The 17,192-nt window shown below is 39.6% G+C and overlaps 1 long non-coding RNA gene across 1 annotated transcript; it reads right to left on the reverse strand.

Moving 5' to 3' along the window:
• Window positions 1-11,192: 11,192 nt before the first annotated feature.
• Window positions 11,193-16,874, reverse strand: LOC113942817. Its single transcript, XR_003526064.1, has 3 exons — window positions 16,772-16,874; window positions 15,316-15,400; window positions 11,193-11,264 (listed from the first exon to the last, which is right to left on the reverse strand). It is a non-coding gene; the product is annotated as an uncharacterized LOC113942817 (long non-coding RNA).
• Window positions 16,875-17,192: the final 318 nt, after the last annotated feature.

The raw sequence follows: 17,192 nt of genomic DNA on the forward strand, positions 1-17,192 counted from the left end.
CTGTTCTAAATAATTACTGGTGACTTAGTGCCTAAGTTCAGAAAACAAAGGTTGTTTGTCTTGCACAATTCCATTTGTCCAGTTTGGGATGGATAGGGTCCACTTAACCAACACCCACATATAAGATTCCTATCTAACTCACAGAAATAGTTTTCTTTATATCAGCTAAAACAGGATCGGTATGCTTTAACTCTTTTGCCATACACTTGTGATTTATTTATCAAGCCATGCTGTGTAGGATGATGAGGAGCATCAGCTTCACTCAGGTTGATCAGAGCCCTCTTACTTTCCTCAGATGAAGGGCTCAGCCTGAGCCTAGTATTGTGCATAGCCTCCCTATACAATTTTTGGTTTTCTAGCATGCAGGTCCTTTCAATGGGGCATTGGAGCTATGGTTCCCCAGAACTTGCTCATGTATTGCAAAACAACATCTATGGGTTATCTGCTTTAACATTTTAGCAGGATCCATTCAGCTGCACAGCAATAGCTTTTAAATTCAGGTAGTTTTATGACATATATTTTCACTGTGCAGGTAGCAGAAGCTTAAAGCCATGGGTGGATGCTTCACCACATGTTATCTCCTTGGCTGGCCTCTCACATCCACAAAGTTTGACCTCTTTTTTCAAGCACTCAGCCTTCCCTTTCCATAAAGCTTGGGGCTCAGACTTACGATGAAGCTATTGCCATTTAAAAAGTTTGCCCTGTCCTCCTGAGTCATCAGGAATGCCAAGGTGAAAGGTTTTCATACACCTCTTTTTCTGTCTAACATGTTTTACCTGTCAGTTGTGACAAGTTAAGAATTGTGCTAGCAGCTGCCAGTCCTCACTCAGCTGATGCACACTGAATTGCTATAACAGAGCTATGTGCTCCGGACCTGAATGCACTGATTTATTACGTATGACATGCTACTGATGGCTTCTTCTTGTGCCTATGAGTCAGGGTGTAACTAGCTGTATAAAAAATGATAAATGATTGCTTGTCTTTGCAACGATTTTGGTCATAAGAATAAATTATTTCAGAGTGGATGAATGAGGCAATACTATTTGTAGCCTTTATAGCTGAATGATTTCTAAATGTAAATGAAATTATCATTTTTAAAAGGCAGGAACATAAACTTACAAACCATCAGATAACATATATTTAGTGTTTAAAAATATCTGAACTTTTTTTGAGAAAACAACAAGAAATCCTCTGTCATACTGCATTTATCATACATTTATCAGCAGAAGGAATGTCGCTTTCAAGTTATAGGTGAAAACAGATGTCAAAGTCTTGAGTAAAGAAGGGGGAATTGCAGCTGGTCAGTCACTGCGTGAGAGTGAATGAACAGCACATCTTGCACTTCTCTGTCTGAGAGGATAAAAAACTATTTGCAAGCACACTTACTGAAATATAAATCAAATGTCTCCACTTGTCCCAATCAATCTATCAATTGCAAGAAACTGTCAGATAGCTTAAACCAAAAACAAATTTATAGTTAAGACTCAGGGATGAGCCAAAACTAAAAATCAAGGCAAAGGGCAGCCTTAAATTGTGTCATTTATCTCCTGAAAACATGAAACTCTGAGGTAAAAGCGATCCCGTCTGGCCCCAAAGACTGTGCCCAGGATGGGTGGCATGTGACTCCTGTGACACTGTGCACCCAGCGGATGGCCCTCTGGGTCACTCTGCTCAAAGAACATCAGACCTACAATGAGATGTCCAGGCTTGAATGTGGTTCTGTTGAAACAATTTGTATTTAGTGTTCAGTGAGGGGCTTAGCACATGGCCTGGCCTCTGAGGAAGGGACCTGCCAGGGCACTCCTCTGAGCCACTCCTCTGAAAAACAGGGAGTAAAGGAGAAGGGAGTTGGGTACTCAGTGTGTAGCCTAATGTGGATGTTCATCCTTACTAGGGATCTGGGAGAGCTGCTGCACTCTGCACTGAGACCAAATAGAGCTGGACGTGAGACATGCATCAAGGCATTAGAAGGGCAAGAGAGCACTAGTAAATCCTAAGTCCTGTGAGGTTTGCTCAGTGAGAGTCTTGCTAGAGCACCACAGGATTTCCTCCCAGCAGGAAACTGCATTATAGAGCAAGACATCTCCCCTTTCCCTCACATTCCTGACCATTTTCATCTTGCGGTTGCTATGCCACTGAAATAAGACCTTCCTCCTGACAGCAGTGCTAGGCAAAGCTCAGTTTCTGCAAGATCATTATTCCAGCTGTCATCTCGTCCTCAAGATTCCCGTGGATCTCCTGGTGAGCGCTCTGGCACTCAGAGCACAACAGTGCTTGGAGGTAGACACAAGGGCAGAAAGGAGATAGCACTTCCCAAGCACCTCACTGGCACCCTCAGAGCCTCATGTTCTTTATCTCAGCCCTAGGCTTCGTCTGTGACCCTCAGCAGTGCCACATTCTTCACTGTTTTCCTCTGGCAGCAGTTTAGAGATAACTCCATCTAACAGGGCACTATTCTTAGCCAGTGGCCCAGCGGCAGGTGCAGCCGTGGGCACAAAGCCACACGTGGGAAGGTGGCAGAGCATCAGTGATACCATCCCTGCAAGCAGCCTCAGGGCTTCAGGCAAACTGAAGGTGCTCAGGCATGAGTGGATGACTAAAAATAAACTAATTCAGGCCCAGGGTACTGAACAGTTAGAAAAAATCCTATCTAGAAATTTAGAGGAATAATGAATGATAAGCAGCCATGGAGTAAGTAGTGAAAAGCCAAATGAAAGCCTTTGCCATTAGAACTCATGCTGCTGGTGGCAGCTGCAACTGTGTCTGTGCTCACTGTGCTCCTGTAGCCATAGCAGTGACAGACATGCAAAAGTGCAAGTTTTATCTTTCTTTGAACTTTTTTCTCTCTGTGAAAAGTGCTGCCACTCATACTTGGACAATAAACCCAGTCCAACTTCTGTATGGAGCTGTTCATAAAAAAGTACATGAGAGGGGAAGCAGGGAAAAGCGAATGTCACTGAGATTCATCTGCGACATTAAAGAGCCCTAGACTCATGACCAAAGGTGTTCTTATGAAATCTGTCACATGCCAAATGGTAAACTTCTGTGTGGTATAACTGGCTTCAAATACAGGTAAAGACACAGATAAATTGATGTGTAAGCTATAAAGCAACAAAGACATTCAAGAGTAATAAGAGAAAATGTTGGAAAAGTCTCAAAAACTTTTACTGGAATATGTTAACAAACTACACATTTTTAATTCTTCAGCATCTTTTTTCAATTTAAAACAAAAACTGTGTATACAGAAAACCTGCAGACACTGACATATGTTTTCTTTTTATGTATTTATGTTTCTAAAAACAAAACCACTATGGGAAATAGTGGTCAAAACAAGTTTTGTTTTTGTCAGATATCACTTTTCATTCCACATTAGTTTCAAACCTGTGCTTTCCTGTGTTCAGAGAAGCTCCTCTGTTCCTGAGCAAGTGCCACCTGACTGCAAGCAGCACTGAGGATAACACACTTTTCCCATTCTGTAAAAGCATGTAGAATTTTTCCTGCTTGATATAGAGAAAATCCATTGAAATAAGAATTCCCAGGAGAGGATCTTATAACTTAGGGCACTAGCATAAGTTCTTTCTGAACTCTTCCAGTGCAGAGATCCAACAACTGAGGACATTACAGGCTACAGTGTATGGCTGAATTAAAAATAGTTTTACTGTCCTTTGAGTGGGCAAGTAAGGCTACAGTAGTCAAAGAGCTGTCTCTACCTCCTACCATCCCCCTTGGCAGCTTCCTGAATGGTCTTATCTATTTTATAGAGTTTCATATGGCTCTTTGCATATATGAATTTTGCCTCGCCTAGTATCTGCAGAATAACTGAGTTATATGTTGTACATGTAAAATTAATTCCCAGCATGTCTGCAAAATCACTGCCTGCATCCAACTTCTATATAGTTCTGGGGTTGCAGGGAAGCCACCTGGATCCTGTAGCAATGTGACCTGCAAGTCACTTTTCAGCCTTGTCAACCCAAAAATAACATTTGACTTGTAGATCATTCTTTGGGGCACTATTCTTTGGTGTTGAGGGGGCGAGTCAACACTCTACATGCTACCTGCTGTTGGTAACTGTTGGGCTCAGCAAAATCAGGACAGCCTTAAGAAAAAGCAAGGTGGGGAGGAAGAAAGAAATTGATGTGCTAGGTCTGAATAATAAATAGCTGCAGTAGAAATGCCTGATGAATTGCAGCTGTAAGGTCCCCCAGCTCTGGAGCACCTGGCTGTGAATTGAAGGGGCCTACAGCTACCTCAGAGTCAGTTTTGACATTTATTTTTTTTAATTCTTTCAGAATATTAGACAAATAAGAAGTTTTAGATATCTTTGCGATGTTATTGCTCATCTGCAACAATTTTTGTCACTTTACTGAATGATTTTCTACATTTCCATGGTGTCTGAGGCTTTTTAGCTTGCCAAGTAGAGAGGTCTGTGAAGAATACAGGCATGTAGGTTTCTCTCCCCTGACCAGTGCCCACAGGAACACCACGCAAACACACAGCACGGTCACACAGAAATTCCGAACAAAGCTGCTATGCTCCCCACCTACCATCTGAGCTCTTTCACTGAGTTCACCCTCTTCCAGGTTTACACTCTGAAGAGTGTGAGAAAATAATTGCATCTTCTCTTTCTGGAGCCCAGGAAAAATATCCCTAAGAAACAGACATTTGTTATAGTCTGGCTCAGCAGCAACACCAGTAAGTCATTGAACGTTGGCAGAATACCACTGAAGGCAAGCCATAAAAGTAAGAAAAGGTTTGGTAGACTGTACATGCTGCTTCTTGTTCTGTATCTGGCTGGTGAATGGAGAATTCAATCTCTATTATGGCCAAACCAGTACACTTCACAATGTTAAATTGCTTGGAAAAATAAAAATAATTAGAAGTTTGCAACTAATCTCAATTAGAAGTCCTCCTGAAAAGAATTAGAAGTTTGCAACTAATTTCAGTGTGGTCATGGATTTAAATTCTTTTCTTACTGGTTGTTCAATCAAAAGAGGTTTCAAATATTTTGGTGTGAAATTTTGAGAAAATATATTTTCAAATTCATGAGTCCAAAATTCCTAGGAACCAATCAATTTCTCCAGATAAGCAGTACATAATTTGCTTACTACATTCACTAGATCTGCTTCTGTCAAACTTGCCTAATTTTTATGCTAAAGATTGCTTACCTTAAGTAATGTTTACTGCTTTTTGACACTGTTTAAAAGATGCACCAAAAAAAAAACAAACCAAAAACAAAAAAGAGGGAAAACTACCATTTTACAAAACTCCTATCAAATTTTCAAAATAGTCTGAAAAAAATTAGGAATCATTTTCTTTAAGTACCACAAGATTAAGTAATAATACCATTAGGTTGTCTTATAATTGCATTCTTCTTCTTCTAACAATTAGATGCACTTACATTTTCAAGCACTTCTCTGCAAACATGAGAATTAGAAATTAATACTTTACTTTTAAAATGCAATTAACACAAGCAAACAAACAATCTCAGCTTCAATTGGCATAAATCAGCACAGTCACACTGGTGGAATTACAGTCTATGCTGAATTTTTTCAGTTAATAATCACAGGTTCTTCCCATACATCTTTTTGTCACTCCATTTATCTCACATGATGCTTCTTTCCCAGCCCTGTAATAAATTTTAAAGAATTAAGATAGGAATGATTACAAAGCAACATTTTCACTGGAACAGGCTAAACCCTTTGCTTTGAACCATAACTGATGCAGCTACAGGCTGAAATGTTTGTCCATGCAAGAGGTCTCTCTATAAATACTTAGTAAACATTCTCAACGCTTAAGCAGTTAATTTAGCGTCTCACTGCGGTCTTGCAACGCACCAGAACTGATGGCAGTGTAACAGCAGTGCCATAAGACATCAGGTTAGATTAGAATTAGCCCTACAGGCTCCAGTGGCCGGGTATGCATCTTCATGGGGCAACCAGTACAGTCGTAGGAGTGCAAACATGTCCATTTCTGCCTCTGCTAAGTCTGCCGTGGTTTTGGTTGTTTTGCTCCTCTTAGTCCTTTTCTTTTCTGGGTCACTCATGAGGTCAGGAGTGGGGAGACAGTGCTGGACCCTAGCCTGGGAAAGCTGCAGTCCCTTTGTTGTTTATCTGTTTGGACCCACTGGTCCTCAACAGGCATTGAGGGCTCTATGTGCTCTCTTCTCACTGGAAACTAGAGCTATTCCTTCTCTCAGAAAAAAAAACAACAGCCCAGACCCAGGATTGGAAGAACTGAAGATGTCACAGATGGCAATCTGCTTTTGCCCCCTTTTTAAGGAGCTTGTTCTGTTTTTCCTTTCTTTATCACTATTGCTGAGGCAGGAACAAGCCTAAGTGGTAGTGTAAGAGGACTCCTCACAAAGTTTATTTTCTCAACTTAATTATTCTGTAACATGACTTTGCTCATAGCATTTTATAGCCACAAATAATGTAACTGCCTTCTGGTACACAGTTGCCAAAGTAGCAGAGCAGTGCTAAGTGAAAGGCCTATTTTAAATTAGCCATAATCCCTTTTAAACCGAGTGCTTCAATTTGTAATTTCCTGTCCTATACTACTAGTGTTTATTTTTGTTTAACTTCTATGTTGAAAATATCCTATTTCAGATTTTTCAGCATAGTAATAATTCTACATAGGTTTAAAAATTCCAATTATAATATAATTTTAGAATCCAATACTGTTTTAGAGGTTGGCTCATTGCACCATTTTTTTTATTTCTTCCTTTATTCTTTTATAAAAAGCAAATTCCAGTTCTGAGTTCATGAGCTGTAATAGAAAGAAAATACAGATGAAATCTTTGTTTTGGGCTCAATGAACTGCAAGTATGATATACAGTTTATGAAGGGGAATTCTTCCCATATTTTTTTTTTCTACTTCACCATACAGAAACAAATTTCTGATTTATTCTTCCTCCCTTTCCAGAGGTTCTGTTTCAGCAGTAGACCATGTTCCACTCACTGCTACACAAGGGTCACAACCCTTGAGCTTATGATTTACGCAAGATAATACTTTGCAAACATGTGCAGCACATTCCAGTATAGAACGGATGATATTTAGGGGAAAGCATGGAGGAGAAATAAAAATCAAGAAATAGGAGAAAAGATGACCCTCACTTCATGGTTCTGCCAGCCAAGAAGGCAGAGAAAACAGTATCTATTCCACTGTGGCTCTTCATATGCAGAGGATGGTCTAGGGAGAACATAGAAATTCTGTCTCTGAGCACAGATACATCTCTTTGATGTCATCTTTCCACCCAATATATGGATTACAACAGAGGAGAGGGAGAGCTAAGACTTTTCTAGATGACAGTCCTGAGTGAGGACATGGTTTTCAAGTGGCAAATCCCTCCCACCCCCTTGCTCCTTTCACCAGTGTTGATGCATAAAGGCCACTGCCAGACAAGTGGCAGCATCAGACTGAAAGGCCCTGAACAAGGCACTGATGTTTTTCACTCTTGCCCACTAGAGAACCTTGATCCTTCTCAAAATGGCACAGAAAGAAACCTCTTAAATCTCCAGGGTAATATATACAAATGCTAGTGCAATACAGCATCTGTAGAGAAGCACATGAGTACTGGGAGGAAAAAAAACCACACACAAAGAAAAAAAGGTTAAAACTTTATATTTGCATAAATAGAATATAATCATCCATGCTAGATTTAGCCATGCTAGTATTAAAATTCATTTCCTGTCCAAAATAAAATATTTTATCTGTGTTTCACAGGATCAGAAGTGAACTCTCAAGAGATTTAAACCGTGATTTTTCAGTCTTATATAAAACATTATATAAAACAGAAGCATTCAAGTATTTATACATGCTTATATTCCCAAATCCTATTGCCATTGCAACCTCATCTGAGTTTCCTCTGTTCTTGGATTGCATGGTGAGAATGACACAATTTATATGTATTGTCCTATAAGTCTGTCTTCTGTCAGTATTACAGTAGTAATAATTCAAATATTTTAAGATAAAATTCATCACCACAGAAAGGTTAAGAAAGCAGAAAACATTTAAAGTGGACTCATGAAATCTGCATCTCTTCCCGATTTTTCCATTAAAATTTCTCACCACAACAAAATGCCACATTTGTTCAGACTGAAAATTCATCCATCTGTTGTCTGGCCAACAGAAGCTATCTACAGGTACTTTGGGAAAAAGTATAAAAAACAAGCCATGTCTGAAGTGATTGCTGGTAGCTGCCCCCACCCCTTTCCCCTGTGCAGTATTTACACTACTTTTCATCTGTAATTTTATTCCCCTGTTGCCCAATAGTGTGATATCACACTCCAGCTTCTTACTGTCATTTTTCCCCTGAGTATTTCAAACCACCTTCAGACTTCATCACCTCTCTATTTGTGTATGGGTGTATTTAACAGTACAGCCTGCAGTAATTCATCTCTCATGGGGCTCCATTAGTAACCTCATTCTGACGCTAAAAGTTTTCATTCTCTGTCTTTTAGCAGTTATTTGCCCCAAAGGGGCTTCTTTCCTATTTGGAGACGGTTTTAGGAGTTTTTAGGTTTTTTAAGACTTCTGGCTAATGATCTTGCTGAAAGCTTTAAGAAAGTTCATATATACTACATTAATCCACATATATTACTTACGAAGGACTCCAACAGCTCTGTGAGGCATAACTGCCTTGATAACATCCATATTGCCTGTTCCTTTCTGCAATGTATTATCCAGTATCTGTTTATTCTACTCTTTATGAAGTTTTTCTATTGATTTTCCAGAGTAAAAAATTAGACCACTCTTCAGGGACTTAAGTTATCTTTATCAACTTTCCTTTCTTTGGTATTGCTCAAGGTTCAAACTATGTATTATTGCCACATGTGATAGTTCAGCAATTTTATGTTTGAGATTCTGCTGAACTCATGGCACCAGCATCATCTAGACCTGGAGATCTGTAAAGTTTTTCCTGCTTCACCCAGAAGCCTGAAATGGAAATACCTGCAAGAAATTCTGTTATGGTTTACATGGTAGCTTGACCTGAAAAATACATGGGGTTTTCTGTTTTAGCAAAGCCTTTCTCATGGTTTATGTGTAAGGCATTCTCCTGCCAGTGAAAGTAAAAAGTATCAAATTTTTTTCTGGGATCCTCTCTTCCTTCCAGCTGCACCTCAATACAGACAGTATCACCTAGGCAACAGCTGGCCACAGGTGCTGCATAGCAGCAGTTCACTTCTGGGCCCCTCACAGTTTCTGGCCAAGCTTCTCTCAGTGGTTATCACCCCATGGCATCAGGAGAAGAACGGTTTAATGACCTTCTCTGTTCATCTCTGCATTCTGATGCCACTTCTTAGTAGTTAAGCCTGGATTCCCATTTTGCATAATCACTATTTCTAAAAAGCAAGAGAAAGTAATAACCTTGTAGATATGAACTGAAGTGAGGCTAGATGAACCACTGGAAAATATCACAAGAGAGCCCTTCTGGAGTGATAAATCTGAATAAGATGGATTAACAAAATCTTTGCATCTCCAACTTCCAAGCCTTGACTAAGATTTTCCATAGTTTACAAAGAGTGCTAATTCACAGCTTTCCCCCACATACACAATCTTCTTTAGAAAATCTAATATTGGCTACGTCAGGAGAATGGATGTAGGTTTTCCTGAGTCGTTGTCCCCATTCAGGTTCATCCACTCCCTCTTCCTCAGAGATGTGTAGAGCAGTCTGTAGCTTGACTATAGATGGTAATTGTGCATAATTTTAAACATCATGGTGGAGATCATTCTGGACTTTTCTCAGCTCTTTTCAATATTTTCCTCAACTTCCTTATCATCAGCCCAAGATAATTTGACTTTATTTTTAGTTGTCCTGCAAACCCCTTTATTCAGAGAGAAGAAATAATTCACAGCTGGTACATTCCTTACTGCCTTTGCCAATCAAAACATACAGCTTGCCTTTTACTGGCAACGTGGTTATCATAATTCGAGCCACTTGGCTCTTCTCTCAGCTCTCTCTGGCCAGTAAAGGAAAATTCACAGCAACGAAGAAGAACATCATTGAGTCATTAAATATATTTATTTGAATATTTAAATCTTTGGCTGCAGAGAAGTGCCTAGGAAGGGTTCCATGTTTATCAAGGGGGCTTACTGAAACCACACCCACAGACAGCCCTTTTGCAATTTGCTGACACCTTTGCTGTACACCCCTCTGGAAAAGAAGGAGGGAACTCTGTATTGCAAGAGACACTAAAATATAAAGACAATCCTCTCCTTTGAGACTGCAAAGTGTTGCTGATGGAACGGGAAATCCAATTTCCAATGATACCACATGTGGTGATAAGGAAATTATTCTCCTCTTAGTCAGAGACACCCTGGGTAATAAGCTGGAAGTCAAACGCAATGATCCAAGACTTGACTGAAGTACAGTGTGACCTGTCATGTCTCACACATTGAGCACTTTCAGACTTAGACAATCCATGCTCTTTGGGATTTTTAGGCTTGAGCTGAACTTTGCTCATTTTCAAAGAAACTCTGTTTGGAGCACAGGCTCAGCAGCTGAAAGACCACTTGGCCAGTGCAGAAAGAGTTACAGTACAAATAGAAGCTCTACCTGTTGCAGGTGCTGCCCGGTAACATGGTTCCTCCTTATTCCTCCTCCTTTATGTAACTGCTAATGCCTTAAGCCCCTAATAGTTTTTTATTTTTCTAATTTTGTAAGTCTTATAACTTTTATAAGTAGTAGAAGTAGATTTTAAAAGCAGCAACCCTCACATCCCCCTACCCTGTAGCACCATTAGTTTACACATTCCTTAACCCTCTTACCCCATTCTATGCACCCCATATCAAACCTACCCCTGAATTCAGTGGCAATGTTTAGTCTTTTGTCAAGGCAAGGCCTAGACTGTTTAGAGTACAGCATATCAGGGCCTGAATAACAAAATGGAGTCAAGAATTAGGTGAATATGTACCCTCTGTGCCCTGAAGAAGATGAAGATTGATGAAGAGCTGGTCCCAAAGAGCCCCCGACTCAATTCTCAGGGGGTGGACCCAGGGCAGATCGGAGCAAAGGCCACAGAGTGGACACATTTGGGATTGGATAGATGGTATTATAACATCTCAGGCACAGGGGCGGGCGTCGTGTAACATCTACTGCCTTGGCGCATTAAACCCTTTCCTTATCTCACCCCTAATTAACTGTTCCGGAGTTATTTTTTAGCACCAACACTCCACGGCATCACTGCTATGAGCCAAGGCAGTATCCCTTATGTGCTCTCTTATAGCATTGTCTCATCTCACAAAGCAGGAGAAACCTTACAGGTCTGTAAGTGAGATAAAAATGAGAAAGGCAAAATTAAGATAATCTACTAGACATGCAAAGCAAAGAAAACACTTTTTTCCTTCTTTCAAATTAATCTGTTGTACTATAAGAGTTATTGCAACCTTAAAAAAAGAACTTAGATAAAATCAAGACCCACACAGGAAATACAGTAGAAGAGTGTTTTTTGATCTTTCCAAAATATATCATTTTGAATCAGATTTTAAACACATAAGGGCAGGCAAATAAACAGTAATTTTACACTTACATTTTTTTAGCAAATCAAATGGGCAAAATTCCTGAAAATAATACATTCCTAAGGAATGATCAAGTAAATCAGTCAAATGCTTGGAAAAAGAGGCAGGAAATCGGAAAGGTCTTCTTGGGAAGACTTCACTGGTTTGTGTAGATGAGAAACAATAATACTGTGATGACGTAAAAGCCTTTCTTTTCTCTTTCTTTACCCATGTAAGTTCTAAGGGAAAATTTGTTTCTTAGAGGACTGAATGTTATAAATTTGTCTATACAAATCTAAACTAACACGAGTGACAGTTATCAAGTTAGAAATCCATTTTCCTAATGAGTGTCTTCTTGTTAATCACAAGGAAACAAGTCTAAGAAGAGAAACCCACTTCCTAAACCAATCTATCCCTATTGGTTAAAGTGCTGAGTTATTCTTAGAAAATCAATCCTGATTTTCTAAGAAACTAGACCAGATGTTGGTCACAGGCACCATTGGGTTCTTGGTCTCTGAGCTGACATTGCCCACAGGAACTGTCAGTTTTGTGCTAGACTAACTGGTCAAAAAAACCCCAAATGCACTATGTTCAAGGACTCATTACCACACACTTAATCATATTCATAATGCCAGGCTGGCACAGCTGTGTACTAATGCAAATAACGCCTTTTGAAAACTAAGCTAAAAGTAAAAAAATTCCCTGGCTCAACAGAAGAAATATTATTTATTTATTTATTTTATCCTTGGTTGAAGTCTAGCCATTAGCAGGCCAGCAAATAAGTAAGTTTAAGTAAGTTAAATAAGCTTTCAGGATCTCCTTATTTTCTTCATCATTAAAGGGCAAAACAAATTAAAATTGGAAATATTCCCTGCTGTCCCGAAACATCTCATCAATCACAGATTTGTGTTTGTGTTGACATCTTTTTCTTTTCCCTCCAAAGAAAAGAAGCTGGCTAAACAGAGCGTCTGCCTAGAGCCAATCTTTTCCCCAAAGGAATCTGGTGCTTATTCGAGTGAAACGAAATTACCAGATTCCAACAAATATTTGTGAGAGGGGAACAGGAATAAAGGTATTAAAAGTATTTGCTTGGTCAATTTTAAACACTTGCATAAGCAAAGCTCCTCTTTCTCCAAAATGGCAATAATTATAACTTTAGGCCTCTTGACAGTAAATCTTTCTCTTTGCCACCTCACAATTCACTCTAGGGCTATAGATATAATTGCTACATGTTCAACATATGTAATAAAAAAACTCCTGAAAAGAATTTTCAAGCACCAAGGGACCCAACTTGCAGAAAAGGAGAAAAATACACAGTCAGGAGACATTTGTGTCATTTTCATTATCCATTGCACACGAAAGAGAAGTAAACCAATTGGAGAAGGGAAGGCTTAGGATTGAATGTATAACAACATCTGATTTGAAGGACCAAGGCCTGCTTTGTGACTTAGGATGCTAAACTTTACTGTATTCTTCTATAATGTGTTTCTAGAGTTAATAAAAAATATAATGTAAAAAATTTAGACAAGGACAAATCAGGAATATAATATCTCCATATTATGCATGAAAACTCTAGAGAGTCAACTAAAAACCTTTTTCAATTGCCTCCTTTGAGAAAAGAAAGGACATATTTGCAGGTAGCACTGAGCACAGGTGAGAGACATAGAGGAAAAAAGGCTCTGCTTGTCATTTTGCGTTTTCTTAGCTTTTGCCAGTTACCACCAGAGCCTATAATATCTACCTCTGGGCAGTGCAAGGCTCCCTGAGCCTTGGTCATACTGAACTTCCCAGCACCTGCCTCATCCCCAGGCCTTCTAGGGTCCACAAATGGGTGATTCTGACCACGGGTATGCCTGCAGGAAACACAGAGGCATTCTCTCCAGGTTTTACTCATTTTGGCAGTTAAAGTACATGGGAAATGTAAGGCTGTGCTTCAAGGTCTTCTTGGCTTGGACAAAGAGAAGGCTATTTCTCTTCATCTGAATTCAGGCCCCATGTGAGCTATCCTCCTGTTGCCCAGGTTGGGAAGTTTGAGGTTTCTGTATTTGATCCTGCACCCTCCCCATTCAACCCATCAAAGTGGTTCACATGCCACTGCCTCTGTCCTCTTTTTCTCCAGTCTTTTCCTATGGTCCATTTGCCGTGTCTCCAGTCTCCTGGATATTGTCATGGGTTACAACTCCACTCATAACCACTGGTTTAGTTTCAGCATACGGAGCTGAGGATTGAAGGGGGTATGAGTGGGACAGAGTTGTTCTCTGCTACAGCTGTCAGCAGTCTGGTCCTTGCTTTCTTCTCACTCTGCCTGACCATTGCTACCTCCATTCCTCTAGGCCTGTCTCTGGAAATCCACACCAATGGAATGACTTTCAGGGAGCTGAGATAACATTCAGGCTTTCACTTACAAACTGAGTGACCCATGAACATCTTGTATTTAAAAGTTTTGCCTGTGGACCTCCTAAATGCTGATGTATAGAGGATTCGGTGACATTTGCTTACTGTGTACAGTGAGAGCAAACAGCACTGGTCAGGTGCCAGAATTTTGAAAACAAATAAATCTCTGGCCACTAATAAGCTTACTGAGAAGTTCCTTTCCACATTTCAGCATGTCTTGATAAAAATCGCATAGTTTCTAGGGCCAAGTCTTTGAACAACATTATGCTCCCTTTTTCATTTCCTAGCAAAGAAAGTGGCCACTCTGCTGCTCTGGGACCTGTGAATATATGGCATTGCTCAGACTAAAGGATGATATTGTTAGTCTTCCTGAAGAGAGATTACAGTAGTGGACAAAAATCTTTTCAGCCACAAATGAACTATCCTACCCACAACCCAACAAGGCATCTTTAGTTTTTATCTTTTCAAGACCATATGCATTTTGCTATACAGAGAGCACTATCACTTCTCATGTGGTTTGACCAAGAGGAGATTAACAAAGTGATCGTAGATAGCTGAAGGAAACCTGCAGGCACTCAATTGTGCCCCGCATTTCAGAGCTGCTCTGGCATTTGAATACTCATGTCTGTCTCTAGGGAACTCACCAAACCCGTTATCGTTGTTAGGGAGCACATCCAGACAGTTCTCTGGCCAGACAAACCATCAAGGCAAAAGTATGAGTAGGTTAGTGCCTAAATAACTGTTCCACCATGTGGTTTCATACCCTGATCATTAATTCTGCATGAGAAAAGGTTTGCTGAGCTGTCTGTGCAGCATATGACCTTGCCAGTGTCAGCTGAGATTTCCATCCTTACAATCCAGAGCGGGTGAAAAGTGGCTGCCTTTCTGGCTGTGTTTTAAGCCAGGTTTGCTCTTCTGTTTGGACAGCTCACTTGCTTCAAAAATTAACACTGAGCATACCTGCCTGTGCATTCATTTATTTAGGTAGTATCTCTTGTAACCTCCCAGAATGACTTTGTTTGGTTCAGTCATGCAATTTGAAAGACCTCTTGCAACTACAAATAGTTTCATCATACGATAATTTTTGGGCACAAGGTGAAATACAGGAAAATCCATTGAAACATAAGAAACCCCTTTTTTTCACTATGTGGTTGTCTGAACACAGGAAGATGCCCAGAGGTGACATCTCCACCCTTGTGGATACTCAAAATCTGACTGATCATGGCCCTGAGCTCTCTGCTCCACCTGACCCTGCTTTGAGCAGGGAGGTTGAACTAGATGGTCTCATCTAGTTCTCATCCCACCCTCAGCTGTTCTGGGATTCCATTTTGCATGAGCCATTTCATGTACGTAGGACAAAAGAAAATCTTGTGATAGCCTTTCACTCTCTATGATGGTCAGAAGGAGTCCCAGTGAAGGCTTTACCTCATGCTTGTTGTTGGAGCCAAGGTCTCAGCTGCAGTTAGAAAAAGCTTTTCAAGGGGCAGGGAGGGAAGCCTGTGTGGCAGCACTGCAACGAAAACATGAAAACGTGATATAATGATTTTGAAGTCTCTAATCCATCAGAATGCAAACCATATGTTTAAGAAGTTTTAAATCAAAAAAACTTATGAATATTCACTACTTCAAAAAAAGGTTGATTTGTTTTTTCCAGACCAAAAATGTTTTTCCTGCTGCCATCAGTGAAGAATGTGTTAATGAAAACAAATTTCCCATGGACCTTTGATGTCATCTGAATGAAAGAAGAGAAATTGCTGTTCCTATTCAGACTTTGGTTTTTGTGACGCAAGCTGTCACTGGCAATGATGTTATACCACCACTTCCACAGTGTATATTTATCCAGCACTCACACATCCTAACTGGGTTGTAAAATTTGATTTATTCCTTCTGCATGCCCCACAAAAATGTCAGTGTCACTTGCATTATGACAGCACAGTGACAATTTCTTGCATATTGTTTGTACTTCTATAAATTAAATGCAATTCCCCATCTCACCTCTCAAGTTGTCCACCAACATATTGGATAGTAATTCCATACACTTTATACAATATTGTCTTCCAGAATATCTGTGTTTCAGTGAACTGAAATTACTTACAACATATTTTTAATCTTAAGCAATGATGATTACCATTGCAATGGACAGCAACAAATTAACCCCATGTATTGCCTTACATGAGGATAATATTTGGTAAGCAATATACTACTGAAGTCAAGTCAACTTTCAAAGAGACATTTGTAAGTAACTCATGTAACTTTGTACTCATTGCAGTAGCATAAAAATAGAGAAAATATGACAAAATATATTTTAAAAAATAATCACCTTATTTTCCCACAGCTGTATTTTTTCTCCTTGCCCACTGTTTTTAATGGCTCTGGAAAATATTTCCCTTCTATTTACTTGCATCCTCATCTGTGAACCAGAATTGCCGATGATATCAGGATAGACTTTAGAAAAAATTTCATTAAATATGGTTAGCCTAAACCTGTAGTCCCTAAATGACTAAAATTTCTTTTAAAATTATTGTGAAATTGCTCTGTAAGAGAACTTAACATTATTATTGTACTGCACTATGCTTCATTGTTCCAGACATCATTAAGCATAGTGCACAAACATATGGTGAAAAATTTGCATGAGGAGCAAGTTCCTGAAAACCCACAAAAATCCTTATTGCTGGTGATGCTTAACTCTACCACTCTAATAAACATTACGATGATAGGTACTTGTTGAAATGTTGGTGTATAATTTTTATTTCTTGGTTTAGCACACATGTAATCAAGAGTAATTTTTCTTCCTTCCTAAAGGAAATTATTGCAAAACCAGAAGTAATATATATATATATATATGTGCTATTATTTTAGCTATAGAGAGAAATTGTCTAACCAGAGATCAAAAGGTGACATGTCACAGTGCTGTTAAAAGTTGAAAATATGGAAGTATGAAAGACACGTTTATATCATTACCTGGAGTGCTCATAGCCTGCAGCTTTCTTGCTCCAGTGAAGCAGAAACAGAACTTTAGATAGTTTTCTAACAATACCATGCAGACATTTACACAAACAGCCCATGGAATACCTTAGATAGGATAAGCTTTAAGATCAGATAGTTCTGATGTGTCAAGGTGTAAACATAGTCACCATCTAGGCCAGTTACCTCTCTTTCTGCATGCTGCCACTCACCAGAGATGGTGAGTTTTGGGGTGAGGGGCTTCCCAGTGCCAGCCCCTGTGAAGGAGCAAGATTCAGGATGGAAGCGGTTCCAGGTGTGGAGAAAGACATACAGCAATTGACAGGACTTTAGTATAT

Source organism: Corapipo altera, unplaced genomic scaffold (assembly GCF_003945725.1).
Source record: "Corapipo altera isolate COAL_440 unplaced genomic scaffold, ASM394572v1 2b, whole genome shotgun sequence".
NCBI lineage: Eukaryota > Metazoa > Chordata > Aves > Passeriformes > Pipridae > Corapipo > Corapipo altera.